Source organism: Bacillus rossius, chromosome 3 (assembly GCF_032445375.1).
Source record: "Bacillus rossius redtenbacheri isolate Brsri chromosome 3, Brsri_v3, whole genome shotgun sequence".
Classification (NCBI taxonomy): domain Eukaryota; kingdom Metazoa; phylum Arthropoda; class Insecta; order Phasmatodea; family Bacillidae; genus Bacillus; species Bacillus rossius.
The window spans coordinates 83,749,423-83,772,617 of record NC_086332.1 but is presented as its reverse complement, the minus strand read 5'-3'; the positions used below and the strand labels follow the sequence as shown (position 1 = coordinate 83,772,617).

Genomic DNA, 23,195 nt, shown 5'->3' with positions numbered 1-23,195 from the left:
AATTAAGTCATTAGAGATAGAGAAACTTATTCAAACAGACAATAGGGTTTTGGATTGTAACTTCTATGATCTATGTTATGAAACCAGCCAAGAATGCACCTGAAGTAAGTTAAGAACCATGTATAACCATAATCAGAAAGCCACATCAGGTCAAACCAGGTTCTTTCCATTTGATAGAGGCAAAGATGCAAACGGGTATTTTCAATAACAAAAAACAACGTAGTCTGAGAAGTAGACATTTATAAAAAAAACTATATATATATATTATATACACAATACATGATATTTTTAACGGACTCTCTATGCAGATGTTCTTGGAGATTTTTTCTGAAAAAAAAGAAAGAAAAAAAAACAATTATTTTTGACTTGTTTCATGTGAATTATGACATGTATGTGAGATTTTTAAACATGTAGACACTAAGTTGTTACATTATTTATTTTTAAATTAACATGCAAACAGAAAAAAAAAGTTTCTGAAGCCAATGATAAATTTAAAAACTGAAAGCATCTTAAAAGGGACAAAGGACAAATTGGTATTGCAACCTATGCATTTTTTTTCAAACTTATTAAGCAGGAATACTTCTTCCCTGGGAATTTCTGAACATGCTATTTACATTCCTAATAATCAATTTAGTGGTGTCTGGTTAATGCAAAGAGGCCCATGACATAGTATTATAACACATTTTAAGCAAAGTTTTAAAAGAAAACTTCAATTTATCATGAAAATCCTAATGATTTCTTAATAAATGTCTGTGTGAACAGTGCCTGTGATGTTACATCATTACAATTCAGCCCATGTTTTTGTGCAAGAATACTCTGAAATTTCTAGTAATTTTTTGAGCCGATTCTCAATATTATCCTTTGTAGTGCACATTTTATGTTTATTTTCATTATTTAAATTGCTACCACTAAATAACTATACACATATAATCTAATAAATCAACATTAAATGTGTTTCCTTGATCTGCTGTCTGTCTCCATGGCTGCAGGTGAATCCTGTTCTGGGGAATCCATATTCCTCGGTCTGGAAAGGACTCTTTATTCTGGTTGCATCTTGCTCTGCGGCTGTCTCCATGACTGACATGGGCATAGGTTAGCAGGACTGCACAAACATGGGCATAGGTTGGCAGGACTGCACAAAAAACAATATAGTGAAGATGGCAGTTGGAATACAGCAGTGACATTTTAAAAGTTATAGATGTTTGAATGATGAGTGTATATGAACTTTGTAATGTTAAATAAAGTGATAGCAAAAAACATAATATGGTGCCGAAACCCGGGATAAACTGAGGATATTAGAACCAAGTTATTAAACAAGTATTGCTATCAGATGTTGTAATGGCCACGGAATCGGGAGTGAGTCTGAAGCCACCCAAACAGTTAGTAATAACTGAACAGGGCATGGCTATCGCTTGGAAATCGTGGATTCAGCAATTCGAATGGTATGCAGTAGCTACTAACCTGATGAAGAAAAGTCCTGAAATACAAGTAGCCACATTCATGACGATCATTGGACAGGATGCTGCAAATATTTACAACACGTTTTCACTCAACAGTGATGAAGAAAAAGACATTGAGGTTATCAAAGGGAAATTTGACGCACACTTCACACCCAAGGCCAACATAACCTATGAGAGGTACATCTTTAATAAAATCATGCAAGCGGAAAGCCAACCTTTCGATGATTTTCTCACAACAATCATTAACCAAGGAAAGAAATGTGATTTCAGAGACTTATCTGAAAGTTTGCTGTGTGACAAAATCGTTGTGGGTGTAGCTAGTGACAAAGTGAGGGAAAGACTACTGGCAGAAGAGAAACTGACATTTGATCAAGCAGTGAAAATTTGTAGAGCTACGGAACTCACAAAACAACAACTGAGTACTATGACAGCAGGTGTTTCAGCAAATATTGACACAGTCCGCTTAGAACAAGTGGGTATAGGGCCACAAACGGTAAAGAAAAAATCGTCACCACCTAAGGAATACCAGTGCTCCAGGTGTGGATTTACACACCCACCAAGATCTTGTCCTGCATTCGGAAAATCATGCAGAAAGTGTGGTAAACAAGGACATTTTGCACAGAAGTGTAAGGCAAGGCAAGTGAACACAATGACTCGTTCATTCGCTCCAGGCGAACTACAGCAACCTGAAAGGAACGTGGAGCCTGGTGAGCACTTTCTGGTTTCCACCCTGTCTAAAGATAATGATGAACTCGATTGGATGGAAACTCTAATATTACCCAAAAACCATAAAATTAGATTCAAACTGGATACTGGTGCACAGTGTGTTACGCAGGTTGGTAGTGCGTAACGAGGAAACTCGCCCCTGCGGGCTAGTGGGATACCACCCGCCATACACTGCACGGACTCGGCGCGCGAATTTCAATTGATGCGCGTTGGATAGCAGATCCTCGGGTCCACTCGTGCCGAATCGCCTTTGATCGGAGCACGTGGACGTGGTCGGAAGTTTCCGAGCCGCGTTTCCGATTCAGGATGTCCAGAATATTCCTCGCTGTTTTAGTATGGAGCGCAGCGAGTATATAAGCAGGCTGCTAGCACGAGTTCCACAGAGTCTTCTCTCAACCGGCTGCGTGAATAATGCGGTGACCACGACCCGCACCTTCGATCATCGACGCCGAAAGGCTGCCCGCTGAGGTCTTCAAGCTGCGCACGGATCCCGAAAAAGGCGGTAAGAGAGGCCGCAAATTATACAAGTCAGTTACGGACTTGGTAATAATTCAGTGGTAGCCCAGTAACAATTTGCAAGTTGGCACGGGACTTTGGAAGTAAAAAGTATGTGTCGGACTTTGCAGTAAAATGACCAAGGGGAACGTAGAAAATTCCGCCGAGGGTCATGAAGTGGTTTGCGACTAGGAGCATAACAGAGTTCTGCTCAGCAATACTTTAAAGAAAAATATATTTTCTCGTTCTATTAATACGGTGAAAATAAAAGGTGCTACTACTTGATTAAAACGTTAAGGGCGTAGTGCAGTGGCATTAGCGGGACTATCAGTCGTGGCGTTTAAGACTACCTATGAACATAAACAAGGAGGTAAATTTTTAATGAAAAACTGTTTTAAAATAATTTCAAGCAACAGCATGTTAGGTGATTTGTCTCCAATTCTCAACACTAGTATAGTGTTCGTTTTATTACCAAATAGTGTGAATTAAGAGCCGGCGAAAATGTGCAAGTATCAGGGAATCAGCACGGCGGCAGAGGTAGAATAAAGAAATTCGCTCCGTCGATGTTCCGGTCCGACTGGGGTGATCAGGTCAAGGATCAACGGAAATAAAAAAACACTCGCCGCTATCACTTAAACGACACTGAAGATTTTAGCCAATTTTATTTGGGGAGAAGTGTTGAAATTTAAATTGTGTTAGAAATATCTCGTTCCTAAGTCTCTGGTACTGTTAAAACAATGTCTAATTTTGATCTGTAAGTGAAGGTTTAAGTATTTTGTATTAAAAAGAATTTGTAATTATAACTAAAAGAAAAGGGTCCAGTTAGAATTATTTATTGAGGAATAATTCGTGTGGTTATGAGAAAATGTTTAAAAAGTAGTGAATGGTACGTAATTTTGTATAAGTTTATTTCAGGTGTTTTGTTGGTAATCGCTGGAACATGAATTGTAGCAGTAATGTGTAACAGCCAACATAATAAGAAAATTTATATTAATGTATGAGGATTATATGTGTTTGTATAATGTGTGAATAAATCTCTGTACATGCCGTACTAAATATGTGTTATACATTGCTCTGTGTTTCCTTAAGCTCTTGTTGCCATTCTAATTTCCAACGACTAGGTAACAAGTGCAACATCCTAACAACCTCAACCGTAGCCAAATGTGAACTAAAAGTCAATCCGTCCAAAACTAAATATTTAGTGTCATTCAGCAAAGACTCGGTACCAGTACTTGGTGAAACAAAGTCACGAGTGGTAACTAACAGAAATAAAGTGGTCATGGTGAAATTTTTGGTAGTTGCAAATGGCCATCAGTGTGTACTGGGAAGGAGGACTTGTGAAAATCTAGAGTTTATAAAAAGACTTGAAACAGTTGACACACACGATCCCTTGTTTGATGGAATTGGATGTTTAAAGGGTTTTGTGTACGACATAGATCTTGTGGATCAACCTAACCTCAAAGTGCACCCACCCAGAAGGGTCCCTTATCCCATACGAGATAAGGTAAAAAAAGAATTAGATAACATGGTAGCCAATGGTATAATTGAATCTATCACAGAACCCACTCCAGCCGTTTCACCAATGGTGGTAGTACGTCAAAACGATAAGGTACGAATATGCATTGACCCTTCCGACATCAACAAAAACTTGAAGAGGCGACACTTTCCTCTTCAAACAATCGAAGAAATTGCTACACGTGTAAAATGATCAAAACACTTCACATTGTTGGACTGCAGAAAGGGTTTTTGGCAAATAAAAGTCTCAAGCAGGACATCAAAATACTTAACATTTGCGACACCTTGGGGAAGATATGCATGTAAACGCATGCCGTTTGGACTGGCCTCAGCTCCTGAAGTGTTTCAGCAAATCATGAGTCACATATTGACAGACATTGAAGGTACAGAGTGTTCTATGGACGATATTTTAATCCATGCTTCTACCAAAAATGAGTTAGACGCTCGTACAAAGAAAGTTATTGACAAACTGAAGCACGCTGGCCTGAAACTAAATCCTGGTAAATGCAAATTCAACCAAGAACAAATAAAGTTCCTTGGACACATCCTGTCGAGTGCAGGGATGTCACCAGACCCGGAAAAAGTAGAAACCATTGAACGAATCAAGAAGCCCACCTCAGTGCAAGAATTACAGAGATTTCTTGGCATGGTAACCTATCTATCCAAATTCATTCCAAACGTCTCTGAATTGTCAGCCCCACTTGACAGAATCTCGAAAAACATGTAGCATGGCATTGGGACAACGAACAAGACGCTGCGTTTGAGAAACTAAAGCAATGTCTCAGGTCCCCACCAGTGTTAAGGTATTATGATCACACAAAACCAGTGACTCTGTCCGTAGATGCAAGCAGCCACTCAGTAGCATCAGTGCTGTTGCAAGAAAATCAGCCAATATCGTATGCTTCCAAAGCAATGACCAAAGCTCAACTGAACTACAGTCAGATTGAAAAAGAAGCCCTTGCCATTTTAACAGCCTGTAAGAAATTTCATGAGTATATCTGGGGAAATCATTGCTTGCTAGTAGAATCGGATCACAAGCCACTAGAAGCAATATTCAAAAAACCACTCCTGGATGCTCCTGCAAGACTACAACGGATCCTGTTTGAAGTACTGCCATACAATCCTACCGTGACCTACAAAAAAGGTTCAATGCTGTATATTGCAGATACCCTCAGCAGAGACTGCAATAGTGTGGTGGAAACCGAAGTACAACCAACCTTCGAAATTAGTGTTGTGGTTCCCATGACAAAAGAGAGAATTTCAGATCTTAAAAAAGCAATAGACTCAGGTGAAGAACTGTCAGACTTGCGCAACGCAATCCTACAGGGATGGCCAGAGAAACGTAAACTGTTAAAATCGAGTCTGCAAAAATACTGGACCTACAGAGAAGACCTAGCAGTTTATAATGACATTATCTTTAAAGGAACAAGGACACTGATTCCAGAGACCATGAAGGCACTTGTTCTTTCCCACCTGCACTGTGCTCACAAGGGAATCGAAGGCTCCCTGAAATTGGCAAGAGATCATGTGTTCTGGCCAGGAATGACTCAAGACATTACAGAATATGTGCATAAATGTCTTACTTGCCGGAAACTACAAAGAGACTCTCCGCAAGAATGTCTTACTGAGGTAGATATTCCCTCTCGCCCATGGATGTATGTTGGCTCTGACCTATTCCAGTTCAAAGGATCAAATTACCTAGTCATTGCAGACAGTTACTCTGGATTTTTTGATTTTGTATGTATGACATCAACAACAAGTGAATCTGTCATCAGGGAATTGAAGCGCTGGTTTTCTCTGCATGGCATTCCCGATGAACTGAGAACAGATGGAGGCCCTCAATACACTTCTCAGGAATTCGAATCCTTTAGAATGGAATGGAAATTTACGCTGCGCATATTCAGCCCCCACTTTCCCCGTTCCAATGGCTTGGCTGAACGTTACGTCCAAGAAGCGAAAAATCTCATTTCAAAATGCCACGAGGAAGGCACCGATATCATGTTAGCTCTCCTGCATCACAGGAACACGCCTAGGGGTATGATTGGTTCACCTGCTCAATGCTTAATGGGAAGGCGGACAAGAACATTACTACCAACAAGTGACAAGCTTTTACTACCGGCAGTAGTGAAAGGAGTCTTCAAAAACCTGAAAAATCTGCGACAGCAGGATCATGACTTATTTAACAAAAACAAAACCATGCCAGGTAAACTAAAGTGTGGTGATCGTGTCATGTATCGAGAAGCACACAAACACTGGGTACCAGCAACCGTGGTAGAACCCATACCAAATTCTCGATCATATGTGATTGACACACCCCGTGGACGATACAGAAGAAATTCCTGGTTTCTAAAACCCATTGGTGCCATCTCGCCTCCAATAACAAACGAAGAGAAGGAACAAATAGCGGAGACATCAGGAGGAGTCATTCCTAAACGTTTGTTCCAGGCAGCCGCCAGCACAGACTCCGATTCGAGGGCAAGCTCACCTGATTTTCTTGGATTCTGTCAAGAACCTGTGGAAGAATCCTCATTCAAAATGACACGAAGTGGAAGAATCATAGTACCTCCTCAAAAACTTGATCTATAACACTATAACATAACCGATGACTTCATAATGTGACTTAATGATGTTGATCTCTATAGTAACTTGAGTTGTTTGAGTAACGCTGCTGTATAAAAACAAGACTAGCGTCTTTTCAGGTTCTATAAAGAAGGGGGGATGTCATGGGCATAGGTTAGCAGGACTGCACAAACATGGGCATAGGTTGGCAGGACTGCACAAAAAACAATATAGTGAAGATGGCAGTTGGAATACAGCAGTGACATTTTAAAAGTTATAGATGTTTGAATGATGAGTGTATATGAACTTTGTAATGTTAAATAAAGTGATAGCAAAAAACATAACAGTTTCTCCTTTCTGGCACCACTGAAAACCACTGCCTGAGTTATTTTGGCTCAGCTCGGTTGTGGCAGAGTGTGGGGAAGGAGTTTCTTCGGGTCGCTGGTCACCTTGCGCCAACACAACCATAGGGTGGTCTCTTTGTTGTTCCATGCAGATTCCACGATTAGTGTTAACACCACTTTGATTAGTGGTGTTCGGGTCACACATTCCTGTGGTGCCCCAGTTAAGAGTTCGGCGGGACATTCGTCCGAAGAGTATAGTTTTTTCTTCGAAGTCCAATGTCGCCTGCAGCTGCGTGAGCCAATCTTGGCCCAGCACGAGTTCTTCTCGAAGGTCCTTTGCGACTAGACATGGGATCTCCATCTCCACATCGGCTATGCAGCATTGCACCACAGCATTGCCCAGTAAGGTCATGGTGGATACCTGGGTGGCAAGCTGGGCCATTTGGGGTTGGGACTTAATAGGGGTGCCTGTTATCTGCATAACACTCTCGCGCACAAAATAGTGGTAGTGGCCGAGTCGATAAGGGCCTGAATGGGCTGTGAGTCCAGTTGCACCTTGACTCTTGGCAGTTCTTGTTGTGGGTGGTGCTGTATGCACATAATGCTCGGGGTCGGTCTACTTTAGAGTCGAGCTTGGGAGTTGAGGTCTTCTACCTTGGGTGTAGGGGTAGGTCTCGTTGGCACCACTTTTTCCCTCCAGGGGCCTACTGTGTTGAGGCTGTTCCTTTCAAACTGTTTGCAGCAGAGCTCTGGGCAGTCTTGATGAAAGTTATGTTCAGGACAGTGCCAACACTTTGGCAATATTTTGTTTGGGGTAGCATATTCTTGTACCGGGGTTGGTGGTGACCATGGTTTGCTTGTTACAGAGCCCCTAGTTTCGAGACAGTCTCGCTGCACGGCAGTGGCTCGAACCATAAGTTCGGATAAATTCTCGGGAGGTGGATGCCGCAGAAATGGCCGTAGGTTGGGCCGCACCAGCTCCAACAAGGTAGGGAGAAATTCATTTGGGTCTCTCCCTGTGTGTAGCCTCTCATAAAGTTTTTTTTTTGTAGTAAGAAACTTTCGACATCCTCTCCTTCCTTTTGTTTGGTACCATATAATTGGGCGGCAAGGTTTGCCAGTCTTGGCTGGTTTCCAAAATGGTTCAGGAAGCCCCCTGTGAACTCTTCCCAGGTATCATAGAGCCCTTCATGGTTATTCCACCATCTAGAGGCTACCCCAAGTAGTAATGGACCTATCCGGTCCACCCATTCGGTGGGGTGGATTGCATATGCCCGTAGGGCTTGCTCCCATTGGTGGACGGATTGCACAGGGTCCTCATGATCCAGACCTCTAAAGGGCCGAGGTGCACTTGCAGATCTTGTACTTCTCCCATTGGTGGACGGATTGCACAGGGTCCTCATGATCCAGACCTCTAAAGGGCCGAGGTGCACTTGCAGATCTTGTACTTGAAGGTGCAATGGGATTAACTCTACACTGGGCGCAGGTAAATGACATACCAGCAAGGTTCAGTGGTGTATCTTCCCAGCCTAGACAGGCGAGATGGTAGTCGCGATCGCTGGCTTGGCAGGTGACGAGGACTAGTGCTGTCCCAAGGCAGTTCGGCGCAAAGCAGCGCCGGGGAGCTGGAACTGTTGGCTTCTTCTCCACCAGAAGTTGTCTGCAGGGCTGGCTTATGTGGATATATGCCTGTTCAATGACTTGATCCATGAAACCAATGCATTGTAGGTGAAACTGTGCATTGCAGCATACACAAGGAATGCTAGTTCCATCTGGTGCACTGCAGTTAGGTGCTGCACAGGATCCAGATGACATCTTTCATATGGGTTGGGTACCACCAGGTGTTTACTGCACTCCTGGAAGTGGATGTTGCTCCGGCTGTGATGAGAAGCTCTAGCGGTGGTAGGTATTGGTCCTCAGCCTATCTAGACTGACACAGGCCCCACGTTGGGCGCCAAATTGACGTGTCCCGGCAACAGCATCCAGTGCTGGAGTGGCTTGAGGTAGGGTGAAAGACCTGCTGGTATGCTGGCAGCTGCTCCTTGACTATCCGATGTTGGCGCTTGTCTGAGATGCCTGCGTCCTGCCCTCTTGCTGGGCAGGGAAACAAGGGAGGGGAAAGGTCCTAGAGCGTGATTCTCAAGAGGCCACTCCAGAGGAGGGGGGGTCCTTGGGCATAATCCTCGAAAGGCCACTCCAGGGGAGGAGGGATGCTAGAGCGTAATCCCGAAGGCCGCTCCAGCGAAGGATTCCAGAGCGTAATCCCGAAGACCGCTCTGGAGGAAGGAGAGAGAGAGGGAATGACGGGAGAAGAGGAGAGCAGAAAGTAATACACCCAATTCTAGATTCCTGCTGTATTTCCCCAGATTTCTCTGGGGTAAGGAATTAATGTGAAGCTTTAATTCAAAATCATATTTTTTTTTTGAGGTAAGCTAATAGTAGGTGGCAATTTTTTTATTTGATATTTTTTCATTAGGTTTATTTACTGTAATTAAAAAGAATATATATTATAAATTTAGAAATTTAATAAAATGTATGTGTGTATACGTATTTTTATATCCCACACAGACAATGTTACAAAGCAATACTTTTAGAGGAAATAAAACTAACTATTTGTCTTTTACAGATGAATATTCATATAATTAACTATACAAGTAGTTCTACTTGTAGAATTGCTATTTAGTTTCCTTTGTAAAAGATTTTAATTATCAAATTAAGTATGTTAGTTGAAATATTTCCATAAAAATTTTGACGCCGACCGCCAATGCTCCTCTATGTCGCATAGACCGCTATGCCTCATCAACGTCTCGCAAAGTTTCAGCCCGCACGGGGCAGCCAGTAGGCGACACGTGCCACCGAACTTATTACCGAGTCAGTCTCTGGGACACGTCTAAGAGTCATGTAGAGTCACCGGAGTTTCGGGCCTACGTGTCATTAGCCCAGCGTAATACGTAATATGTAGTAGTGAAGTGTTTTTTGTCGTCAGGGTTCAATAAGTCATGTTAGAGTTTATTTGTAACCGCTGCACGGTATCATGCCACCAAACTTACTAACGAGTCAGTCTCTAGGACACGTCTAAGAGTCACGTAGAGTCGCCGGAGATACGGGCTTACGTGTCATTAGCCCAGTGTAATACATATTGTGTAATAGTGAAGTGTTTTATTCGTCAAGGTATAATTTCTCATGTTAGAGCTTATTTTGTAACCGCCGCATCGTGTGCAAGAGTACATCCTTCACACGCAGTAAAATCGTGAGCCGCCACTGAGGAAGTGGGCTGCGCGTGTGACTATTCGATTCGGGACAACCGATATGGCCAGAACGGGCAGCACTATGTATAGGGCTGTGCCGTAATAAATTAATCAGGCGTCAACCAGTAACTTTGTGTTCTTCTTCAGTCATACCGAGTGGCCATAACAACTCGGGGGTCCTACTGCATTAACCCCTACCTCTAGCCACAGGCCGAACCCTCTCTGAGATCACGAACCATATAAAATTCATGTACAAATCAAAGGAGGTAGAGGGGATGGCGTCAATTTTTTATTTTAAATAGAACACACATATGTCCACATTCAAATTTCTGGGGCAACTGTATTGTTACCCATTGGAAGGGGAGCCCTTCAGGATTTTTCTGACAGTGGTTTATTTGTACAGAGACTGGAAGGGCAGCACATCCAATTTCTGAAAACACGCTCCTTTAAGAGTTTAAATAATCCTAAAAACTTGCCCCTTGGATGGGCAGCCCATCAGGATTTTTCTAACAGTGGTGTTTTTGAAAGGTTGTCTGAATTGTTGCCCCTTGGATGGGCAGCCCTTCAGGATTTTTCTGACAGTGGTTAGTTTGTAATGTGACCTAACCTAACCTAACCTTTCCTAACCTTACCTACTCTAACCTAACCTAACCTATCCTAGCCTAACCTAACCTAACCTAACATAACCTAACCTAAACTAACCGCTGTCAGAAAAGTCCTGAAGGGCTGCCCATCCAAGGGGCAACAATTCAGCTCCCCCAAACTTCCCGCAGCCAGTTTTTTTGTTAGTTCCGCGAGTAACAGCTTGGAGCGCCATCAATGTGGTACCGCGAGGCATGCGAGCTACTTAACTTTAGAAATGGGCTATTTATGTGCCGCGCATGCGAGCTCGTGCTAGACAGACAGCCAGTAGCACCACCACCCAATACCACACCCCGCCCCGGCGGCACTCTCAAGCTACCGGAGTTGACGGGGCCGGAGCACTAAGACCCCGTAAAATTCTTACAGAGATACCGGGACAGGCTGGCTTGATATGCGGTCCCCATGGATGCACCAGCGCGCTCCATCAGGACGGACGGGCGCGGCGCCCACCGCCCGTCAGCGGCCCACAACGGGACGTTGGCGAGCCCCACCGTACACCAGGTGGCCCCGGCGACACCAGCAGCACCTGCGGTGCCCAAGTACGCACCAGCGTACCCCGTCATGACGGACGGGCGCGGCGCACTCCGCCCGTTAGCGGCCCGCACCGGGTCGTCGGCGAGCCGCACCAGACACCAGGGGGCCCCGGGGACACTGGCAGCACCTGCGGACCGCCTGACGGCAGCAGCAGCGCCCCTGGAACAATGCGGTGAGTCGTTCCAATTAGGGCAGTCGGGACCTGGGGCGGGCCAGTTATTCAGAATTCCCGTCAGGATGAATGAACAGCCAGTGCATGCTCTTGTCGACACTGCTGCCAGCCACACGTATGTGTCAGCTCAGTGCTCGAGCTTACGAGACATTGACTCATGTGCGGAGGAGGTACATTTAGCGACTAAGGGGGCAACAGCTCGTATTGTCGATCGCATGCACATCACCATTCCATCAGAGATCATTTCAGCCACACAGCAGCACTAGTCGTAGAGGGGCTACGGGAGATGCTAATCCTGCGACTGCCTTGGCTGGCGCAGGAGGACGCCACTGTGGAGGTCAGGGAGGGGAGTCTACACGTTGGCCATCACGAGCAGCGCACTAGGCTATCTGCAAACCCGCCGAGCAGGGGAAACCTAGCACGCTCGCAGACCTGAGAAACGATGTACCCGCTGCCCATGTAGAGCTCATAAATAGTGTCCTGTGCCAACAACCTCAGGTTTTTGCAGCCACGAACATGCTTCGCTGTACCACAACCACAGAACACACTATACCCACCCGTCCTCACCAGCCCCAGTTTGTGAAGCCGTACGGATTCGGACCAACCGAGAGGCACGTCATCCAGACCCAAATCACAGAAATGCTACGCGATGGAGTCATCGAACCCAGTGAGTCGCCGCACAACTAACTGCCAGATAGTCATGGCGAACAAAAAATATGGCTCCATGCACTTCTGCGTTAATTTCAAACCAGTCAATTCTGTAACCATACCTGCCCCACCACTGCTTATCAATATCACGGACACTTTGGCAGGGCTGGGCGACGTCCGCATTTTCATGTCCCTGGACCTCAAGTCCGGGTACTGGCAGGTGCCCGTACGTCCAGAGGACCGTCCGAAGACCGCATTTACTGCACCTGACAGCCGACATTTCCAGTTCTGTGCCATGCCGTTCGGGCTGATGGACGTCCCCTGCGACCTTCCAGGCCATGATGGTATGTGTGTTAGAAGGGTACGCGGGCGAGTTCTCCGCCGCGTACTTGGACGACATCATCATTTGGTCACGGTCGTGGGAGGACCACGCCCGGCACCTCGGCCTGGTCCTTAAGCGGCTGGCCAGACACAGCCTCACGTGCGCGCCACAGAAATGCCACGTGGGCGCGGCCGAACTGGAGTACTTGGGGCACATAGTGGATGCCGAGGGTTGCCGGCCCCTGCCAAAGCACCTGAACCTGATTGAGTCAAAACCCGCCCCACGAACCCGCAAGCAGCTGCAGAAGTTGATGGGCCTACTCAACTGCCTGCGCTCATTCATTCCTCATTTCGCCAATATCACAGCCCCGATGACGTACTTGCTGTCACTCAAGCTCCGGTTTCAGTGGACTAGCGGAGCGGACGCGGCACTGGATGCGGAAAAGCAGCAGTTCCGCGAGTGCCACCAGCTTGCCCGTCTGCAGCCTGACCTCCCCCTGTACCTTCAGACAGATGCCAGTCAGGAGGGGATGGGGGCCGTCCTGTACCAGGTGGGGGACAAAGACGTGCGCCGGGTGGTGGAGTACGCCAGCGCCAAGTGCGGCCAGCCCGAACGGCGGTACCATGTGAATGAGCAGGAGTGCATGGCCGGCATTTGGGCTATGCGCCGCTACTGCCACCACCTGGAGGGCCGCCGGTTCACGCTGCGGACGGACAGCCAGTGTCTCCGCTGGCTGGACTCCGCTCAGGGCTGCAAGTCGAAGTTCACGAGGTGGGTGCTGATGCACCAGAACTTCGACTTCGCAGTCGAGCACATCCCTGGACGGGACAACCATTTCGCCGACGAACTGTCGCACCATCCCGACCCACACATCACCTTTCAGGATGACCAGGACTAGGAAGAGCTGTTGCCGCCAGAGAGAGAGTCGCGCCGCCAGTCACTCCAGGGGAGGCTCCCGAAACCTTGATTCACATCCCAAGGGGCCCCGACCATCTCGCCGTCTTGCCTGTGGGGACCCTGAGCGACTTAGTCGAGTTCGTGAAACAGGCCCAGTGGACAGACGACCCCACACAGCCGAGGTGCGGTAATGTGGAGAGCAGGCTCACCCCTACCAAAGGTGCATAGACGGGGTGTTGGAGACCCGGGTACCGGGACACATGGACGCCTGGCGCCTTCATGTGCCGCTCGGTGCCTGTAATCAGGTCATGGGCTTCCACCACACGCACGAGCTGGCGGGCCACCCGGGTGCACACCAGACACAACTAGACATCCGTAAGACCTTCCATTGGCCAGGGGTGATGCGGGACGTGCGGTACCTGGTGTGGCACTGCCAGCAGTGCCAGCAGGGGAAGACGAGGCGGTCTGACGGAGTGGAACAGCAGCGTCCCCGCCGACCCCGTGACCCATTTCACACCCTTGCCCTGGACATAATGGGGCCCTACCCGCGGACCACCCGGGGAAAGAGGTTCTTGGTCGTCATCACCGACATTTTCACCCGGTGGGTCAAGGCCTTCCCGGTGTCCAACGTTCGCGCCGGAACAATAGCCGCCCTGCTGACCATGAAATCTTCCCGCGGTATGGTTTCGTGCGCGTGCTGTTGACGGACAATGGCTGTCAGTTCAGCGGGAGGCGCTGGCGAGCTGACGGTTGCCGATGGGTCCTCGACCACCACACCACCCCCATCTACCATTCCCAGGCCAACCCCACTGAAAGGAGAAACCAGGAGGTCAAGGCGCAGCTGCGGCTAAGGTTGGGGAACGACCACTCCAAGTGGGACGTCCACCTGCCAAAGCTGCTATATTGTCTCCGGTGCCGCACCAACGCCGTCACCGGTCATTCCCCTGCCGAGCTACAGTACGGGAAAATCTTGGCATTGCCCGGGGAGACCAGGGTGGCCGACGTCGCCATGGGCACAGTGGTGCGCCCCAATCGTGAGGAGGGGAGGGAGACGCCATACATCAACAGGCCCAATTCCTGGCGTCCCACACGACCCTGAGTAGTCACCCCCCACCCCCCGATCCAGCCAGGTCAGCTGGTGTATGTCAGGCAGCACCACTTGTCATCCGGGGCACGGAACTTTTGTGCGGGGCTAGCACTCAGATGGTCTGAGCCGCGGGAGGTCTTGTGGAGGACGGGCCCCTCATCCTATGCGGTCCGGACGCCAAGGGGGCAACCCACTAAAGTACATCGGGACGACCTGCGCTTAGTCACGCACGGGGTCAGAGTTGGCCCAACGACCCCCTCTTCTCCACCCCCCACACTACAGGATGCCACAGAGACACCGCAGGAAGGAGCAGAACCCGAACTCGCCACCTGGGGGGACACGCACACGGGCGACCTAGACGGGGGTAAACACGATCAGGCACCCGAATGCACCAAACCCAACCTCGGGGACACCCCGATCAGGTCCCCGGTGACACCCCGATCAGGTCCCCGGTGCCACTGGTCACAGTTCCGCATGTCCCCGCGGAGGTAGGGAGTTCGTTTGTCTGGTTCCCTGATGAGGAGGGGGGAGAGGTTTCTGAGGAGGACGACGAGTCACTTTGGCCGCTGGACCTGAGCCTGGCGGACGCCACGTTCCGGGTGTCCGTGGACGAGCCCGAGGACGGTGAGTAGACACCGGACAGGAAGGGTAGGCGCCCCACACGCAGACGTCGGGCCCCGGTCAGGACGTGCTGCGCATACGACAGCGAGCCGGTAGAGTTCATCCCTGTCCCTGCAGTGGAGATGAGTTTACCGACCACGCAACCAGACACACGAGAGAGCCTACCACACTTTGCCCAGTAGAGACACACACCAACACCGTCCCCACTACACGACCACAGAGGGCCCGTCGACCCCCGGCCTACCTGGTGGAGTACGAGTGGTCCAGGTCACTGTCGAGCTACTCCACCCGGGCGCTGCCTGTAGGGGGCGTTCCAGTGGTGCCAACACACGTGGCCGAACCCATATCATTCCCCCCATCCACGTCATCCATTCCACCACCACACTACACCCCGACCACACTGACGCCTCCACCCACGTCACCATATTGTGCTAGGAGAGGCGCACGTCCCCGCCCAGTTCCAGGGGGGTAACGGACATGGGTCAGGGTGTACCCCCTTGTCATTCATCGAGTGGGAGAGGCATTCAGGGCAGAATCATTACATCACAACACACCACCACGCCACCGCTTAGTGTAGGGCTCGCAGTGCGGCAGACGTCAGTCAAGTGCTCAGCGTGTGGAGCGAGGCGTTGATGCACATAGCAGTCTCAGAAAAGGGGGGGCATTTGATGCCGACCGCCAATGCTCCTCTATGTCGCATAGACCGCTATGCCTCATCAACGTATCGCAAAGGCGTGTGCACCGAACGCGCTCGTGCACGCAACAAAGTGTAGTTCGGGCAGCGAGGCGAACGCCAGGCAACGAGTGCTGCGTCGGCGGAAGGATACGGCCGGGTGTGGCATATCCCTCCGCCGAACTACTTAAATGCAATTATGTATATTTTTCTACAGGTTTTTATTAGACATTATTTTCATAATTTAATATTTCAGTCCTTTCAAAATTATGTTTCACTGTGCGCCTTGTCCCGAACCTGGCCGGTTCAGTTTCGCGCGAAAATCACACGTTTCTGCGGGAGGGCTGGTGGGATGAGGGGGGTCGCGCGCGGCGAGAGGGCAGTGTCCTTCAGGAGCTTGGATAGGCCGGCAGCCTTCGCGCAATGCGGAACCATCAACTCTTGCTTTCACCGACATGTAACTTCAATAGTTGTAATCTTTTCTTAATCTTTTACGTACAGTTCCGTGGTCGGCCTCAATTTACCATGAGGTATTTCACTTAAATAAATCAGTGCTCCAAGATGAGTGTTCAGCATATAAAGTAAGTACTGTGGGAAGTCTACGAGACGTTACGTCGGCACTTCACGCAACAACCTAGCTTACCGGCTAATTAGTTTCAGCCCGCACGGGGAAACCAGTAGACGACACGTGCCACCAAACTTATTAACGAGTCAGTCTCTGGGACACGTCTAAGAGTCACATAGAGTCAACGGAGTTTCGGGCCTACGTTTCATTAGCCAAGCGTAATACATAATATGTAGTAGTGAAGTGTTGTTTGTCGTCAGGGTTTAATAAGTCATGTTAGAGTTTATTTGTAACCGCCGCATCGTGTGCAAGAGTACGTCCTTCACGCGCAGTAAAATTGTGAGCCGCCACTGAGGAAGTGGGCTGCGCTGGTGACTATTAGATTCGGGACAACCGATACGGCCAGAACGGGCAGCACTATGTATAGGGCTGTGTCGTAATAAATTAATCAGGCATCAACCAGTAACTTTGTGTTTTTCTTCAGGCGTCACGAGTGGCCATAACAGCTCGGGAGGCCCTACTGCGTTAACCCCTACCTCTAGCCACAAGCCGAACCCTCCCTGAGATCACGAACCATATAAAATTCACATACAAATCAAAGGAGGTAGAGGGGACGGCATCAATTTTTTATTTTAAATAGAACACACATATGTCCACATTCAAATTTCTGGGGCGACTGAATTGTTGCCCATTGGAAGGGCAGCCCTTCATAATTTTTCTGACAGTGGTTTATTTGTACAGAGACTGGAAGGGCAGCACATCCAATTTCTGAAAACATGCTCCTTTAAGAGTTTAAATAATCCTAAAAACTTGCTCCTTGAATGGGCAGCCCATCATGATTTTTCTAACAGTGGTGTTTTTGAAAGGTTATCTGAATTGTTGCCTCTTGGATGGGCAGCCCATCAGGATTTTTCTAACAGTAGTGTTTTTGAAAGGTTGTCTGAATTGTTGCTGCTTGGATGGGCAGCCCTTCAGGATTTTTCTGACAGTGGTTAGTTTGTAATGTGACCTAACCTAACCTAACCTATCCTAACCTAACTTAACCTAACCTAACCTAAACTAACCTAACCTAACCTAAACTAACCGCTGTCAGAAAAATCTTGAAGGCTGCCCATCCAAGGGGCAACAATTCAGCTCTCCCAAATTTCCCGCAGCCGGTTTTCTTTTTAGTTCCACGAGTAATTACTTGGAGCGCTAGGGTACAACTAGTAGCATAATAAATAGCACTGAGTTTCCCATCTTTCCGTAGGTGGATAATCTTTGATTTTTTTTAGGGTGAGATTATATCTAGGGATGCAACATCGCTCTTAAAAACATCGATATCACGAACATCGATGTTCCAACGAAAAAGCATCGATGTCAAAAAACATCGTTCTGACAACCGATACATCGATGTTTTAACCAATGTTTTTAAATATCAGGAAAAACATGCCAAAATGATTTAAACTATAGTATGTAGCCAAAAACCATACCTACTACAGATTCCTGACCACAATATCCACAACCTATTTACAGTCGTGTCGCGTGCAGAACAAAAACATGTATTAAAAGAAAATTCTGCTACCAAAAACTTAAAAATCTGCATGAACTACTTGACCAGCTCTCAGTAAACTTCAAAGAGTTGTGGACAAATTTAAATGACTACAACTTTACAATATTAGCAGAAGTAAAGGTAAACATTAAAAGGGCATGTCCGTAATTTAAATGTGACGTCGTACCGACCATGGCCTTTAAGCCCGTGCTCCGCACCGCCAGTACCGTATCCCGTTTTCGGAGCGCGCCCCTTGCCCAGCCGGATTGAGTCAGGCGAGCGTCCCGGGCGTGACCCCAATAGACAACAAACCTTATTAAAAGTCACCGCGGCCACTGGCCTTAATTAAAATGTCCGTGACTAGGATCATGTCAGATTAGAAGAAATCCAACTATTACAGCTCACAGTGAGACAATATGTTGATAAATACAGTCGCCAACTTGATGTCACATTTTAAATAATTAAATACATTAAAACTATTGTTAAGCCTTAAGCACCCAATTACCAGGTGCTACATTTTAATTGGGCACCTGGAACATGTTTTAACTGGTAATATAGTAAATTAAATTAATATATGTTTTTTGACGCCGACTCACAAAGAAGAGAAAGTTTCTCTTCCTTGCGAGGCGGCCATGTCCGGCAGTCTCGAACCACTCCGCGCCGGGAACAGACGTGTGTCCGTGGGCAGCATCCAAGTTTCTTTCATTTTATTAATTTTTATTCTATACTAAATCTTTAAATTTAAACCTCATTAATTCATAGCGGCCCACGTCGACTCGGCGCGTATTTTACGGAACCGGGCCTATCCCGACCGTCTTCATAGTGATACCGTGCGGCAGATCGTATCACCCACGTAAGTGTTTCGCCTAATTAAGGAGCCCGCTCATAGAGCCCCCCCTGCACCCGTTAATGTTCGGCGCTGGCCGTCTCCAGCGAGCATCGACCCGCGTCCCGCGAGACTGCCGCGGTAACCATCAGTGTCGCGTAGTGGTATGTTTTTCTGTGTTAGTGTTGGTGAGAATTTTTGTAGCGAGAATAAACCGCGGAGCGGACTTGTAGAGTGTACCGTGTACCCACATGGACCCCCGGTGAAACTCACAAATTAAACGTATTCTCGCCAACTCGTGTACACTAATTTTCCGTAATTCCCCGTCCTCCACACGTCCGAGCGGCCTTCACAGTCAAGCGTAGAACCATTCAGGTTACATTCAAGCCGTGTACCTGGCGGGGCACGCGGGGGCAGAGTACCCACGACCCCACACCAACGGCCTAGCAGCCCGCTAGCCTGGCGCCCCTCCAGACAACCAGAGCATCGCGACGCCCGTAGCGCCCGTCAGGTACCCCCCGGACCTTTCACATCGGTCGGGTGACGGCAAATGTATGTAAAGTTGGCCGTCTGATCGGGGTTTATGTGTGTCAGTGAGGCGGGATGATAAGCGCGACGCTCGCTGGTGCTCCTAGCGCAGTGTCTCCTCTGGACTGGCGCGCAGTCTTCTCGTCGTCACAGGATAACTGAGAGAACTGACCGGTGACCGTAACATTATATGACCGAGAAATGAAGTTAAAGGTGTACTGCACTGCCCTTAAGTGGTTTCAAGATTCTGTATCGGTTGTTTTATGCCTAAAAATTACTCCGAAAACACGCCTTTTAGCAATTTTCACTCTACTAAAAACACAGTTTAAAAACTTAATCCGAATTCAAAAGTACCCTTCGGCATTCAGCGAACACTTACATACTTTTTGTAAACAGACCCCACTCGGATATCTTGAGCACCGTGTGTGTGCCCGGGCAGACTGCAGCCTTAAAACACAGGCTTACTTAAAATAAAATTTCCCTTGGTTTTTATGTTTTTAGTTATCATTTCATGAATATATTGTAAATAGTACAGATCATGAGAGATCTATTTATCCAAAAACCATTGCGATACGACATTTAGTTTTCAAGAAACGTTCTTTTTATTTTCGATACTTATAAAACTTACATTTTTAAGTATAAATAAAAGTAGGTAAATGCTGAGCCATTTTGGTTGATATCCTTATCAATTTTTTCCAGTATTTTACGATGTCCAAAATCATTTAAAAAATAACTATTTTTTACACAATTTATTTTTAATTGAAAAAAAAAATAGGGAAAAAGCATGAAGTGTATGTGCAGGTTTAAAATGTAACATTAATTTTCTCGATAGAGCTAGCGAGAGCGTATCGGTACCAATCAATAGCTTGTATGTACAACAAGCTATGAAATTGTCCATAAAGTCTCGCTGCTTTTTCCTTATATTTTTTCAAAATTTTAAAGAAAATTCTTATCTAAACAATTTTTTTTAACGGTATTAATTTTTTCCAAATGATTTTACACATCTTAAAGTACTGGAAAAAATTTATACTGAAATCACCCAAATAGTTCAGTATTTACAACATTTATGATACCTACCTACCTACTTAAAAATGTAGGTTTTTATAGTAAGTATAGACAGTTTAAAAAAATTGTATCTTAAAAACTAAATGTCGTATCGTTATGGTGTTTTATATATTGACGCCGACCGCCAATGCTCCTCTATGTCGCATAGACCGCTATGCCTCATCAACGTCTCCTAGAAGCGTGTGCACCGTACGCGCCCGTGCGCGCAGCTAAGTGCAGTGCGTGCGTCGAGGCGAACGCCATACAACGAGTGCTACACCGGCGCAAGGATCCGGCCGGGTGTGGCATATCCTTCCGCCGCACTACAACAAATTGTTATAATTATGTTTTTCCACAGGATTTTATTAAACATTATTTTTTATTAATTAATAATTAAGTCTTTGCAAAATCATGTTTCAATGTGCGATTTGTCCCGAACCTGGCCGGTTCAGTTTCCCGCGAAATTCACACGTTTCCGCGGGAGGGCTGGCGGGGGAGGGGGGTTGCGCGCGGCGACACCTGCAGTGTCCTTCGAGAGCTCAACCAGGCCGGCAGCCTGCGCGCAACGCGGAACCTTCAACCTTTGCATTCACCGACATGTAGTTTTCCATAGTGTAATTTCTTTTCAACCTTTTGTATAGTTCCGCGGTCGGCCTAAATTTACCATGAGGTACTTAACTTAATTCAATCAGTGCTCCGAGATGAGTGTTTTACGTCATACGTAAGTACTGTGGGGAGAGTATGTGTTTGTACGTCGGCGCTTCACGCCCAACCTAGCCTACAGGCTACTTAGTTTTGGCCCGCACGGGGCAGCCAGCAGGCAACACGTGCCATCCAACTTAATAACGATTCAGTCCCTGGGACACACAAGTCACCACGAGTCACTAGAAATGAACGACTTCCAGGAGGCCTACGAGGCATGGGCAAGCGAGGGCTACCCATGCCCAGGGGACAACTGGGAGTACGAAGAACAGGACGAATGGAAGGAGGACGACACCGCAGCGGACACCGAGGGGCCGGACGTAATCCGGACACCGCTACGACAGCACATAACGCAGCCCGCATCGCCACTGCCACACGCGGCCAACCACCACGCCGCGGTAACAGCCATGATGCCGCCCGCGTCACTGACAACCCAGACGTCCGTCCTCAACAGGACGCCGCCTCCGACGCCGCCCCCGCCATATGAGGTGGTGACGACCTCACCGCAGATGGAAGACGTCACACCCGTCCAACCACTGTGGTACGATTGGCACGCGGAGACCGGGTGGACACGTCAGGCCGACTCAACCACGCCACCTCCAGCACCTCCGACGCCGCCCCCGCCATATGGGGTGGTGACGACCTCACCGCAGATGGAAGACGTCACACCCGTCCAACCACTGTGGTACGATTGGCACGCGGAGACCGGGTGGACACGTCAGGCCGACTCAAACACACCACCTCCAGCACCACCGACGCCGCCCTCAGCCGCTGAGAAAGCGACAGGCGCGGCCGTGCACACCGACACAGCCACAGGGAGATGCAGCCTGGCAGGCAGCCAGGTCGCCGATCACACGCAGCGTCACTGCGGATCCACCACGCCACCTCCAGCACCACCGACGCTGCCCTCAGCCGCTGAGAAAGCGACAGGCGCGGCTGTGCACACAGACACAGCCATAGGGAGATGCAGCCTGGCAGGCAGCCAGGTCGCCGATCACACGCAGCGTCACTGCGGATCCACCACGCCACCACCAGCACCACCGACGCTGCCGCCTCCAGCCACTGGGAGAGTGACTGGCACGGCCGCACGTCTCAAAGCGGCCACATCGCGACCCAGTCCGGGAGACAACCAGGTTGCCGACGACATACCACAATGCACTGGGGGCATGTCACCTCCGCCCGCCGCGCACGTCAAAGTGGGCGTGTCACCTCCGCCCACCGCGCATGTCAAAGTGGGCGTGTCACCTCCGCCCACCACGCACGTCACAGAGGGCGTGTCACTTCCGCCCGCCGCGCACGTCACAGTGGGCGTGTCACCTCTGCCCGCCGCGCACGTCACAGGGGGCGTGTCACCTCCGCCCGCCGCGCACGTCACAGGGGGCGTGTCACTTCCGCCCGCCGTGCACGTCAAAGTGGGCGTGTCTCCGCCCGCCGTGCATGTCACCGAGGGCGCGCTGCCGCCACGCACGCCACTGTGGGCGCGCCACCGGCGCATGCCATGCGCGCCGCTGAAAGCACCGCGCCGCCTCCGCACGTCATGCGCGCCGCTGAAGGTGCCGCGCCGTCGTCGCCTGCCACGTGCGCCGCCATGGGAGCGCCGCCGCCTGCCGCTGAAGGTGCCGCGCCGCCGCCGCCTGCCACGTGCGCCGCCATGGGAGCGCCGCCGCCTGCCGCTGAAGGTGCCGCGACGCCGCCGCCTGCCACGTGCGCCGCCATGGGAGCGCCGCCGCCTGCCGCTGAAGGCGCCGCGATGCCGCCGCCTGCCACGTGCGCCGCCATGGGAGCGCCGCCGCCTGCCGCTGAAGGCGCCGCGACGCCGCCGCCGCCCACCTCGGCCGCCGATGACGCTGACCCACAGGTACCCGACGCCGCCCCGGGTGTACCAGGTCAGTGTGCCGGCGTATCTTTAAGTGTGTGTGTGTGTGTAGTGAGGCGTTGATGCACATAGCGGTCTCAGAGAAGGGGGGGCATTTGACGCCGACCGCCAATGCTCCTCTATGTCGCATAGACCGCTATGCCTCATCAACGTCTCCTAGAAGCGTGTGCACCGAACGCG

The 23,195-nt window shown here is 48.9% G+C and overlaps 1 long non-coding RNA gene across 1 annotated transcript in view; it reads right to left on the bottom strand.

The window, feature by feature from the left end:
• Window positions 1–223: 223 nt before the first annotated feature.
• Window positions 224–23,195, bottom strand: part of LOC134530977 (uncharacterized) — a 44,919-nt gene continuing 21,947 nt past the window's right edge. The window contains exons 2-3 of the long non-coding RNA XR_010074904.1: window positions 11,354–11,682; window positions 224–327 (exon numbers count right to left, since the gene is read on the bottom strand). This is a non-coding gene — a long non-coding RNA (uncharacterized LOC134530977). The remainder of the gene's footprint in view (window positions 328–11,353; window positions 11,683–23,195) is intronic.